Source organism: Ornithorhynchus anatinus, chromosome 2, assembly GCF_004115215.2.
Source record: "Ornithorhynchus anatinus isolate Pmale09 chromosome 2, mOrnAna1.pri.v4, whole genome shotgun sequence".
Lineage (NCBI taxonomy): Eukaryota > Metazoa > Chordata > Mammalia > Monotremata > Ornithorhynchidae > Ornithorhynchus > Ornithorhynchus anatinus.
In genome coordinates, this window is record NC_041729.1 from 162,869,865 (window position 1) to 162,881,268 (window position 11,404).

The following is an 11,404-nucleotide window of genomic DNA, read 5'->3' on the forward strand; positions in this document are numbered from 1 at the left end:
AAGCGGTGGAGCCGCAATTTGAACCCACGACCTCTGACTCCCCAGCCCGCCCTTTCCACTGAGGCATGCTGCTTCTCTACTGTGGGTGGAACAAGAGAGAGGAGTCAAAGATAATGCCAGGTTACGGACTCGTGAGACAGGAAGGATGGTGGTGCCGTCAACTGTGATGGGAAAGTCAGGAGGAGGACAGAGATTGGTTGGGAAGATAAGGGGTTGTGTTTTGGACATGTTAAGTTTGAGGACGTCCAAGTAGAGATGTCTCGAAGGCAGGAGAAAATGCGAGACTGCAGAGAGGGGAAGAGATGAGGGCTGGAGATGCAGATTTGGGTGTCATCAGCATAGAGGTGATAGTTGAAGCCGTGTGAGCGAATGAGTTTTCCAAGGGAGTGGGCTACATGGAAAAAAGAAGGGGACGCAGAACTGAATCTTGAGGGACCCTCCACAGTTAGGGGGTGGGAGACAGAGGAGGAGCCTGTGAAGGAGGCTGAGAATGAGAGGCCAGAGAGACTGGAGGAGAACCACGAGAGGACAGTGTCAGTGAAGCCGAGGTTGGATAATGTCCCCGGGAGAAGGGGGTGGCCGACAGTGTCAAAGGCAGCTGAGAGGTCGAGGAGAATTAGGATGGGATAGAGGCTGTTGGATTTGGCAAGAAGGAGGTCATTGGTGACATCTGAGAGGGCGGTTTCTGTGGAGGGAAGGAGATGAAAGCCAGATTAGAGGGGTCAAGGAGAGAATTGAAGGAGAGGAACGTGAGCCAGAGGATGTAGACGGCTTGCTCAAGGATTTTGTAGAGGAATGGTAGTGGGCAGATTCAGTGATAACTAGAGGGAACCATGAGGTCAAGGGAGGATTTTTTTTTTTAGGATAGGGGAGATATGGGCACGTTTAAAAGCAGGGGGGAAGAAGCCATTGCAGAGTGAAAGGTTGAAGACGGCTCTTGGGGAGGGAAGAAGGGAAGGGGCAGGTGTTTTGATGAAGTGTGAAGGAATGGGGTCGGATGCTCGGGTAGGGGGAGTGGATTTTGAGAGAAGGTGGGAGATTTCCTTTAGAGATACTGATGGGAAAGATGGGAAAGTTGAAGGGGCAGGAGAGAGGAGGGACTGGGGAGATTTTCAGGAGATCATGCTAGATAGTATCAATTTTGTTGATGAACTAGTTCAGCTTACTGGGGGCAAGGGTTGGAGGAGGCTGGGGGATAGGGGGTCTGAGGAGGGAATTAAATGTCCGGAACAGTCGATGAGGATAATGGGCGTGGGAGTCAATAAGAGTGGAGAAATAGCAGAGAGGAGCGGGCGAGTGGCGGAGTGACTTGCCCAAGGTCACACAGCAGACAAGCAGAGGAGCTAGGATTAGAACCCATGACCTTCTGACTCTCAGAGCATATGCTCTATCTACTAGGTGATGCTGCTTCTCCCTGTTCTCCCTGCCGCAAAGACTATGAGCCCCATATGGGACAGACAGTGGGAACAATATGATTATTTTGTAGCTGCCCAAACACTTAGAAGTGTGCTTGACAAGTAACATAACTGTCTGGCTGAAAATGCCTCCTTGAAATGGCAAGACACGAGAACTTTTGCAATGCTTAAAAACAGTTTGGCCTAGTGGATAGAGCGTGGACCTGGACATCAGAAGGACCTGGGTTCTAATCCCAGCTCCTCCATGTGTCTATTGCATGGTCTTCGGCAAGTCGCTTCACTTCTTCACGAGAAGAAGCTTCACGAGAAACAGCGTGGCTTAGTGGAAAGAGCATGGGGTCAGAGATCAGGGATTCTAATTTCAGTTCCTCCATGTGTCTATTGCATGGTCTTGGGCAAGTCACTTCACTTCTTCGCATGAAGAAGCTTCACGAGAAACAGCGTGCCTTAGTGGAGGGAGCAGGGGGTTGGGAGTCAGAGGTCGTGGGTTCTAATTCCGGCTCTGCCGCTTATCAGCTGTGTGACTTCAGGCAAGTCACTCCACTTCTCTGGGCCTCAGTTACCTTAGCTGTAAAATGGGGATTAAGACTGTGAGGCCCAAGTGAGACAACCTGATTACCTTGTATCTCCCCCAGCGCTTGAAAGAGTGTTTGGCACATAGTAACCACTTAACAAATACCATCATCATTATTATTATTACTTATATATCCCTCATCTGAAAAATGGAGATTAAGACTGTGAGCCCCATTGGGAGAAGGACAGTGTCCAACCTGATTAACTTGTACCTACCCTTGGGCTTAAGTCAGTGTCTGGCACGTAATAAGTGCTTCACAAATACCATGTAAACCAAGAGACAAATAGGCAAACAAAAAAAGGCTTTGCTAAACAGTTCGGTCAGGATGAGTCTGCTCTGTCGTTGAGATAGAGAAGCAGAGTGGCTCAGTGGAAAGAGCACGGGCTTTGGAGTCAGCGGTCATGGGTTCTAGTCCCGGCTCTGCCACTTGTCAGCTGTGTGACTGTGGGCAAGTCACTTAACTTCTCTGTGCCTCAGTTACCTCATCTGTAAAATGGGGATAAAGACTGTGAGCCCCACGTGGGACAACCTGATTCCCTGTCTACCCCAGCGCTTAGAACAGTGCTCTGCACATAGTAAGCGCTTAACAAATACCAACATTTTTATATGCCACCTGCTTCTGAGTGAATCATCTTAGTTCTTAATCATGTGGTTCCATCCTACTTCATTCAATTCTATTTATTAAGCTCTTACTCTGTGCAGAGTACTGTACTAAGTGCTTGGGTAAGTACAATGCAGCAGTAAAGAGAGACAGTCCCTGCCCACAGCAAGCTCATAGTCTACAGTGGGGGAGAAAGACATCAGTACGAGTAGACAGGCATCAGTATGAACAAATAAAATGACAGACATATGTATAATAGTAATAATTTTATTTGTTAAGCACTTACTATGTGCAAAGCACTGTTCTAAGCACAGGGGGGATACAAGATGATCAAATTGTGCCATGTGGGGCTCACAGTTTTAATCCCCATTTTACAGCTGAGGTAACTGAGGCACAGAGAAGTTAGGTGATTGCCCAAAGTCACACAGCTGGCAAGCGGCGGAGCCAGGATTAGAACCCATAACTTCTGACCCCCAAGCCCGGGCTCTTTCCCCTGAGCCACGCGGCTTCTATTATATATGTTTCTATTATTTACGCTTCCCATGTATAATTGCCGTGGGGTGGGGAGAGAGCGGAAGAGCAAAGGGAGCGTGTCAGGGTGATGCAGAAGGAAGTGGGAGATGAGGAAAAGTGGGGCTTAGTCAGGGAAGGCCTCTTGGAGGGGATTCATTCCTTCATTCAGTCATATTTATTGAGTGCTGACTGTGTGCAGAGCACTGTACTAAGCCCTTGGAAAGTAGAGATTTGCCTTCAATAAGGCTTTGAAGTTGGGGAGAGTCACTGTCTGGTGGATTTGAGGAGGGAGGGCCTTCCAGGCCAGAGGGAGGAGTTGGGCCAGGCAGGTGAGAACGAGGGTCGACGGCAAGACAGGTGAGAACGAGGCCCAGTGAGGAGGTGAGCGGCAGCAGAGGAGCAGGATGTACTGGGTGGGCTATAGAAGGAGAGAAGGGAGGTGAGGTAGGAGGAGGTAAGGTGATGGACAGCTGTAAAGTCAAGAATGAGGAGTTTTCCTTTGATGTGGAGGTGGATAGGCAAACACTGGAGATTTTAATAATAACAATAACAGGCATAATAAGAGTGGTGTTTGTTAAGCACTTCCTATGGGCCAAGCACTGTTCTAAACTCTGGGGTAGATACAAGCAAATTGAGTTGGACATAGTCCCTGCCCCCACATGGAGCTCTTCTAGCGGCAGCTCAACTCCTTGGGCCATGTGGAGGTGGATAGGCAAACACTGGACATTTTAATAATAACAATAACAGTCATAATAAGAGTGGTGTTTGTTAAGCACTTCCTATGGGCCAAGCACTGTTCTAAACTCTGGGGTGGATACGAGCAAATTGAGTTGGACATAGTCCCTGCCCCACATGGAGCTCTTCTAGCGGCAGCTCAACTCCTTGGGCCCTAATCTCGCCCAAATCACTGCTGACCCCTTTCCCATATCCTTCCCCTAGCCTGAAAATCCCTTCGTCTCCCTATATGCCAGACAATCACTGTCTTCATCTCAAAACCACTACTAAGGTCACATTTCTTCCCACAAGTCTTTCCTGATGAAGCCCTCTTTTCCCCTGCTCCCTCTCCCTTCTGCATCCTCTATCCGCTCAGATCTGTGATTTTGGGACATTTGATATTCTCCCCAGCCCCACTACACTTATATACATATCTTGAAATTATGTATGATAAATTACTAATGTATTAATGATGATGATGATGATGATGATGGTATTCGTCAAGTGCTTAGTATGTGTCGAGCACTGTTGTAAGTACGGGGTAGTTACAGGCCAATTGGGTTGGACACGGTCTCTGTCCCACAGGGGGCTCACAGCCTTGATCCCCGTTTTACAGATGAGGTAACTGAGGCGCAGAGCAGTGAAGTGACTTCCCCAAGGTCATACAGCAGACAAGTATGGCCGCTCATTCTCAGTCTCCTTTGTGGACTCCTCCTCCGCCTTCCATCCCCTAACTGTGGGGGTCCCTTAAGGTCTGGTTCTTGGTCCCCTTCTATTTTCCATCTACAACTACTCCTTTGGAGAACTCATTCGCTCACATGACTTCAACTATCACCTGTATACTGATGACACCCAAATCTCCCTCTCCAGTCCTGATCTCTCTCCCTCTCTGCAGTCTTGCATTTCCTCCTGCCTTCAAGCCATCTCTACTCAGATGTCCTCCCGTCACCTCAAACTTAACATGGCTAACACTGAACTTCTCATATTCCCACCCAAACCCTGTCGTCCCACTCACTTTTCCAGCACTGTTGATAGCACCACCATCCTTCCTGTCTCACAAGCCCGGAACCTTGACATTATCCTTGACTCCTTTCTCTCGTTCCACCCACATAATTAAATCATCACTAAATACTGTCAGTTCTACCTTCACATGGCCAAAGTCCACCCCTTCCTCTCCATCCAAACAGTAATGCAAGCACTGATCCTAGCCCGCTCTGATTATGCTAGCAGCCTCCTTGCTGACTTCCCTGCCTCCTGTCTCTCCCCACTCCAGTCCTTACTCCATTGTGCTGCCCGAATCATTTTCCTCAAAAACGTTCAGACCGAGTTTCCCCGCTCCTCAAGAAACTCCAGTGCTTGTCCATCCATCTCTACATCAAGCAAAAACTCCTCACCATTGGCTTTAAAGCACTTAACCACCTTGCCCCCTCCTACCGCACCTCGCTACTCTCCTTCTATAAGCCAGCCCACACACTTCATTCCTCTAATGCTAACCTTCTCACTGTACCTCGATCTCATCCATCTCGATGCCGTCCACACGTCTACATCCTACCTCTGGCCTGGAACACCCTCATATCAGATAGATAATTGCTCTACCCCTCTTCAAAACCTTATTGAAGGCCCATCTCCTCCAAGAAGTCTCTTCCCTGACAAAGGCCTCCTCTCCTCTTCCCCCACTCCCTTCTGTGCCGCTTTTACTTGCTCCTTCATTCATCCTCCCTCCCAGCCCCACGGCACATATGTGCATATCTCTGTATATCTGTAATTTATTTATTCATCTATCCATCTATTTATATTTATGTCTGTCTCTCCCTCTAGCCTGCGAGCTCATCGTGGGCAGGAATGTATCAGTTTACTGTTATATTGTTCTCTCCTAAGTGCTTAGTATAGTGTTTTGCACACAGTAAGCACTCAATAAATACTATTGAATGCATGAATGACAAGTGGTGGAGCTGAGATTAGAACTCCGGTCTCTGTGACTCTCAGGCCCTGGCTCTATCCTCATATTAACTTCTGTCTCCTGCTCTAGATTTTAAACTCATTATAAACAGGGACTGAGCCTGTTAATTCTGTTGAGTTCTTTTCTTCTACCAAATACTTAGTTCAGTGCTCTGAACATAGCAAACACTCAATAAATACCACTGACTGATTGATTGCCCATTCAATCGATTACCCCTTCCCTGGAACCGGTTTTCCACATTATCTGTGGAAAAGTAGATTGGGGTTTCTGATGGGAGGTGGAAACGGCATCTATTCCGTGAAGAGGATGAGAAGGGATTTAGCAAGGTAATTGTTCACACTCCTAGCTGAACGGTTATTTTAGCATCGGGGCACGTCCACTGAATCGCCAAGTCAAACGGCAAAAGAAAACAGGCTGCGACTGTATTCTCAGATGCTCCCCGCCCAGATAGAGCTTGTCGGAAAGACTGACCTTGTCATTATTCTCTAGGAGATAGAGGAATTGCTTTCGTTTCTAAGAATAGTCGCCTGGAGAGGGTGGTGGCTGACAGAATTCCACTGTTACTCGCAAACCATTTGAAATAATAGGCTGCGTGCCCAGCACAGCTTACTGCCCAGCTAGGAAAGACAACTTCTGATAACGACATTGGGCTGTTAAAGATAAAGCACTTGACTATTCTAGAGCCCTCGCTGTGCCTTCACTCGCAGAGCACTCGGGATCTCGTTCCATTGCGATATCATGGAATGTCTGTGGTCCTCCAGGACTTCGGGCTGCTGTCAAAACCGTCTGGATACAACAACCAATCCTGGGCCTGGGAGTCAGAGGACTTAGTTCTAATCCCAGCTCCGCCACTGGTCTGCTGTGTGACCATGGGCAAGTCACTTCACTTCCCTGAGCCTCAGTTTCCTCGGCTGGAAAATGGGAATTAAATCCTCTTCCCTCTTATTTTGACTGTAAATGCCACATGAGACAGTGACAGTGTCCAAAATGATAACCTTTACCCACCCCAGTGCTTAGAACAGTTCTTGACACACAGTGAGCGCTTAACAAGCACCATCGTTATTATTATTATTATCCGTCCGTCCGTCAGTCAATAAATCTTATTTATTGAGCACTTACTATGTGCGGAGCACTGTACTAACTGTTTGGGAGAGTATAATACAAAAGAGTTGGTCGATATATTCCCGGCCCATGAGGATTTTACAGTGTAGAGGGAAAGTCGGATATAAATATGAATAAATAAATTACAGATATGTAATGAGGATGCCATGAATAAAGACAAATCCAAGTTCAAGGGCATTGTACTAAGCGCTTGGGAAAGTGCAATATGACAGGATCGATAGACAATTCTGCTTCCTGCCCACAAGAAGTCAGTGGCCCTCTGAGAACAACAACTTCTGAGAAAATGGATTTATTAGTCAAGGGGAGACTCGGGAAACAATTAAAAAGGCAGGATGGATGACTCATTTCCATTTCAAGTCTGTGTTCAGTGAGGGAGAAGAGGGCTAAAGACAGAATAAGATTCTCCACAATCACCGTTGTGAGAGGGAAATCCTAGCAACATTTGTTGGGCTCAAGTGTTTTTATCATCATCATAGTAATAATAATTGTACCCTTCTCAGGGTCGTACCTGGAGAGTTTCCAGTCCTCTACCAGTCTCGGCTACGAGAGGGAGAGTGAAGCCGAGGCCTGTCCATTCCATTCCTAGCTTGGCCGGTGGCTAGCGAGTGGAAGGCCATCGGCTACAAGTCAAAACTCACCCGTGCTGGGCAGGAGTGGCCGAGGAGAGAGTCGAAGGTTTACCGCGTGGAACGGGGCATGGTAAACCACTTCGGTAATTTTACCGAGAAAACTCTATGGATCCACTACCAGAACCACTATAGATGGAGAGTGGGGCGTTCTGGGAGAGATGCGTCCATGACACCGCTTTGGGTCGGAAACGACTAGATGGAATAAAATAAGACAATAATAATAATTATAATTGTAGTATTTGTTAAGCGTTTACTACTACTAATAATAATTGTAGTATTTTTTAAACACTTACTTTGTGCCAGGCACTGTTCTAAGCACTAGGGTACTTACAAAGCAATTGGGTTCGACACAGTCCCTGTCCCACAAAGAGCTCACAGTCCTAATCTTAAAACTTAATCTTAAATCTTAAGAAGCAGCGTGGCTTAGTCGAAAGAGCCTGGATTTGGGAGTCAGAAGTCTTAGGTTCTATTCCTGACTCTGCCACTTATCGGTTGTGTGACTTTGAGCAAGTCACTTAACTTCTCTGTGCCTCAGTTATCTCATCTGTAAAATGGGGAGTGAGACTGTGAGCCCCACGTGGGACAACCTCATTACCTTGAATCTATCCCAGTGCTTAGAACTGTGCTTGGTACCTAGTAATACTTGGCACATTGTAAGCACTTCACAAATACCATTTTTATTAGAGAAGCAGCAAGGTTTAGTGGCAAGAGCACAGGCTTGCGAGTCAGCGGTCAAGAGTTCTAATATCCTGGCTCTGCCACTTGTCTGCTGTGTGACTTTGGGCAAGTCACTTAACTTCTCTGTGCTTCAGTTACCTCATCTGGAAAATGGGGATTAAGACTGTGAGCCCCATGTGGGACAACCTGATAACCTTGTATCTCCCCAAGTGCTAAAAACAGTGCTTGGCACATAGTAAGTGCTTATCAAATACTATTATTATTATTATTATTATTAATCCCCACTTTAAAGTTGAGGTGACTGAGGCCCAGAGAGGTGAAACGACTTGCCCAAGGTCACACAGCGGACACGTGGTGCCGCCGGGATTAGAACCCAAGTCCTTTTGACTCCCAGGCCCAGGCTCTATCCACTAGCCCATGAAGCTTCTCAGTTATTCATCATTTATTTTCCTCCACTGTAGATGGGAAATAGCCACTGGATGTGAATGGAGTTTCAAATGTGTCAATCGATCTGTGGTATTTATTGAGTGCTTACTGTGTGCAGAGCACTGTGCTGACTGCTTGGGAGAGTACTGTGGGCAAGTCACTTCACTTCTCTGTGCCTCAGTTCCCTCGTCTGTAAAATGGAGATGAAGACTTTGAGCCTCACGTGGAACAACCTCATTCCCCTTTATCTACCCCAGCGCTTAGAACAGTGCTCTGCACGTAGTAAGCGCCTAACAAATACATTATTATTACTGTATAACAGAGTTGTCAGATACGATCCCTGCCCTCAAAAGAGCTTACAGTCTCCAGGGGGAGAGAGACATTGAAATAATTAATGGAGAGGGGAAATAGTAAACTGTAAGGAGATTTCCACAGGTTCGGTTAAAGTCCAGCAGATCAAATCTTGATTTTCCTTGGTTGCGGTGCCCGAAGGTCAGGTGGGAGAAGTGCAAAGTTAGATCTTAATAATAAATAAATAATTATGGTATTAGTTAAGTGCTTACTATGTGCCAGCCACTGTAATAATGATAGTAGTCGTTAAGAGCTAATTACATGCCAGACCCTGAACGATGCTCAACCTCCTCAGAAAAGTGGCAGTTCTGATTAAAAGCAGAAGTCCAGTGATTTAGAAGCAGAGAGAGCTAGATGTGAACAGATGGGCGGCTTTTTAGCCCAGGGAACTGCTCTAGCAGATGTGTTTCCTCTCATTAACAAATATTAGGATATTAAGATGCAAGAAACATGGCTTATGGTCCAGTTTGCTATGTTTTCATTACAGGATGAAAAATTAGCTTGCACTGAGTGAGTTCAATTTATCACATTAAGCTCATAGTGAGTTGAAGAAGGGCCAGAATCTGCCAAGGGTCAAGGAATCAGCGGGAAAATCTGTGGTTTTACTTGAGCTATGCTTAAAGCATCCCAGAAAACTTAGACACATCTTTTTTTTTCATAGTGGAGCATCAAACTCAATCCAAATGTTTACATTTTCCTAAATTAATAAAGCTCCAATTAACATCAGACATCTCCAAACACTCACAAGCTTTCTTGTATGTCAATAGTGGATCTCAGAGAACAGTTATTCCATCACTGTGTCCAAGACATATGTCAAATAATAATGATAATAATAATAATGGTATTTCTTAAGTGCTTACTATGTTCCAGGCACTATTCTAAGTGCTGGGGTTGATACAAGATAATCAGGTTATTCATTCATTCATTCATTCATTCAATCGTATTTATTGAGCGATTACTGTGTGCAGAACACTGTACTAAGCGCTTGGAAAGTACAATTCAGCAACAAATAGAGGCAACCCCTGCCCACGACAGGCTCACAGTCTAGAAGGGAGTAGACAAACATCAAAACAAGTAAACAGGCATCAATAGCATTAATGTAGGGCTCACAGTCTTAATCCCCATTTTACAGATGAGGTAATGGAGGCACAGAGAAGTGAAGTGACTTGCCCAAAGTCACACACTTGACAAGTGGCAAAGCCGGGCTTAGGACCCATGACCTCATACTCCCAAGCTCGTGCTCTTTCCACTAAGCCAAGCTGCTTCTCTTGTCTTCGGGCAAGTCACTTCACTTCTCTGGGCCTCAGTTACCCCATCTGTAAAATGGGGAATGAAACTGTGAGCCCCACGTGGGACAGGGACTGTGCCCCATCCGATATGTTGTTACGTACCCCAGCACTTAGTACAATGCCCGTCCCATAGTAAGTGCTTAACAAATACCATAATAATTATTATTATTGAGCAGCAACATGGTGTAGTGGATAGAACCCAGGTCTGGGTATCAGAAGGTCATGAATTCTGATCCCGGCTCTGCCACTTGTCAGCTGTGTGAGTGTGGGCAAGTCACTTAACTTCTCTGTGCCTCAGTACCCTCATCTGTAAAATGGGAATTAAGACTGTGAGCCCCATGTGGGACAACCTGATTCTCCTGTGTCTACCTCAGTGCTTAGAACAGTGCTCTGCACATAGTAAGCGCTATACTAAGAGCTTGGAATGTACAATTCGGCTGTCCGCTGTGTGAACTTCAAATCACTTCAATTCTCTGGGCCTCGGGGACCTCATCTCTAAAATGGGGTTTGAGACTGTGAGCCCTACGTGGGACAGGATCGTGCCCAATCCGATTTGCTTGGATCTACCCCGGAGCTAAGAACAGTGTCTGGCACATAGTAAGCGCTTAACAAATACCTTAATAATGATAATGGGTCCAGAGCACTTTACTAACCATTCAGAAACGTACAGTGGCGCTAATAGGGAAGGTCCTTCCCCTCATGGAGTTGTTGGGTCTTATGTCCTACTGGAAGATTCCAATCTAGAAGATTCTGGGAAATGTAGTTCTTCAGGATCTGGGGAATCAAGGGAATACTAATTCATTAATGCATTCATTCTGTCAATCGTGTTTATTGAGCGCTTACTCTGTGCAGGGCACTGTACTAAGCGGTTGGGAGAGTACAGTACAATAATGAAACAGACACCTTCCCTGCCCACAACGAGCTTACAGTCTAGAGGTGGGGAGGCAGACCAGTGCAAATAAATAAAATTGCAGTGCAGTAGGCGGGGGCATTAATAAAGGGAGCAGGTCAGGCTATGCAGAAGGGAGAGGGAGATGAAGAAAGTTGGGGTTTACTCTGGGAAAGCCCCTTGGAGGAGATGTGCCTTCAATAAGGCTTTGAAGTGGGGGAGAGTAATTGTGGTATTTGTAAA

General features: G+C 46.2%; 1 non-coding gene across 1 annotated transcript; it reads left to right on the plus strand.

Annotated features, from left to right (window-relative positions):
* Positions 1-7,389: 7,389 nt before the first annotated feature.
* LOC114809678 lies at positions 7,390-7,527 on the plus strand. The gene has a single exon (XR_003757455.1). It is a non-coding gene; the product is annotated as a small nucleolar RNA SNORA7 (small nucleolar RNA).
* The last annotated feature ends 3,877 nt before the right edge of the window (positions 7,528-11,404 follow it).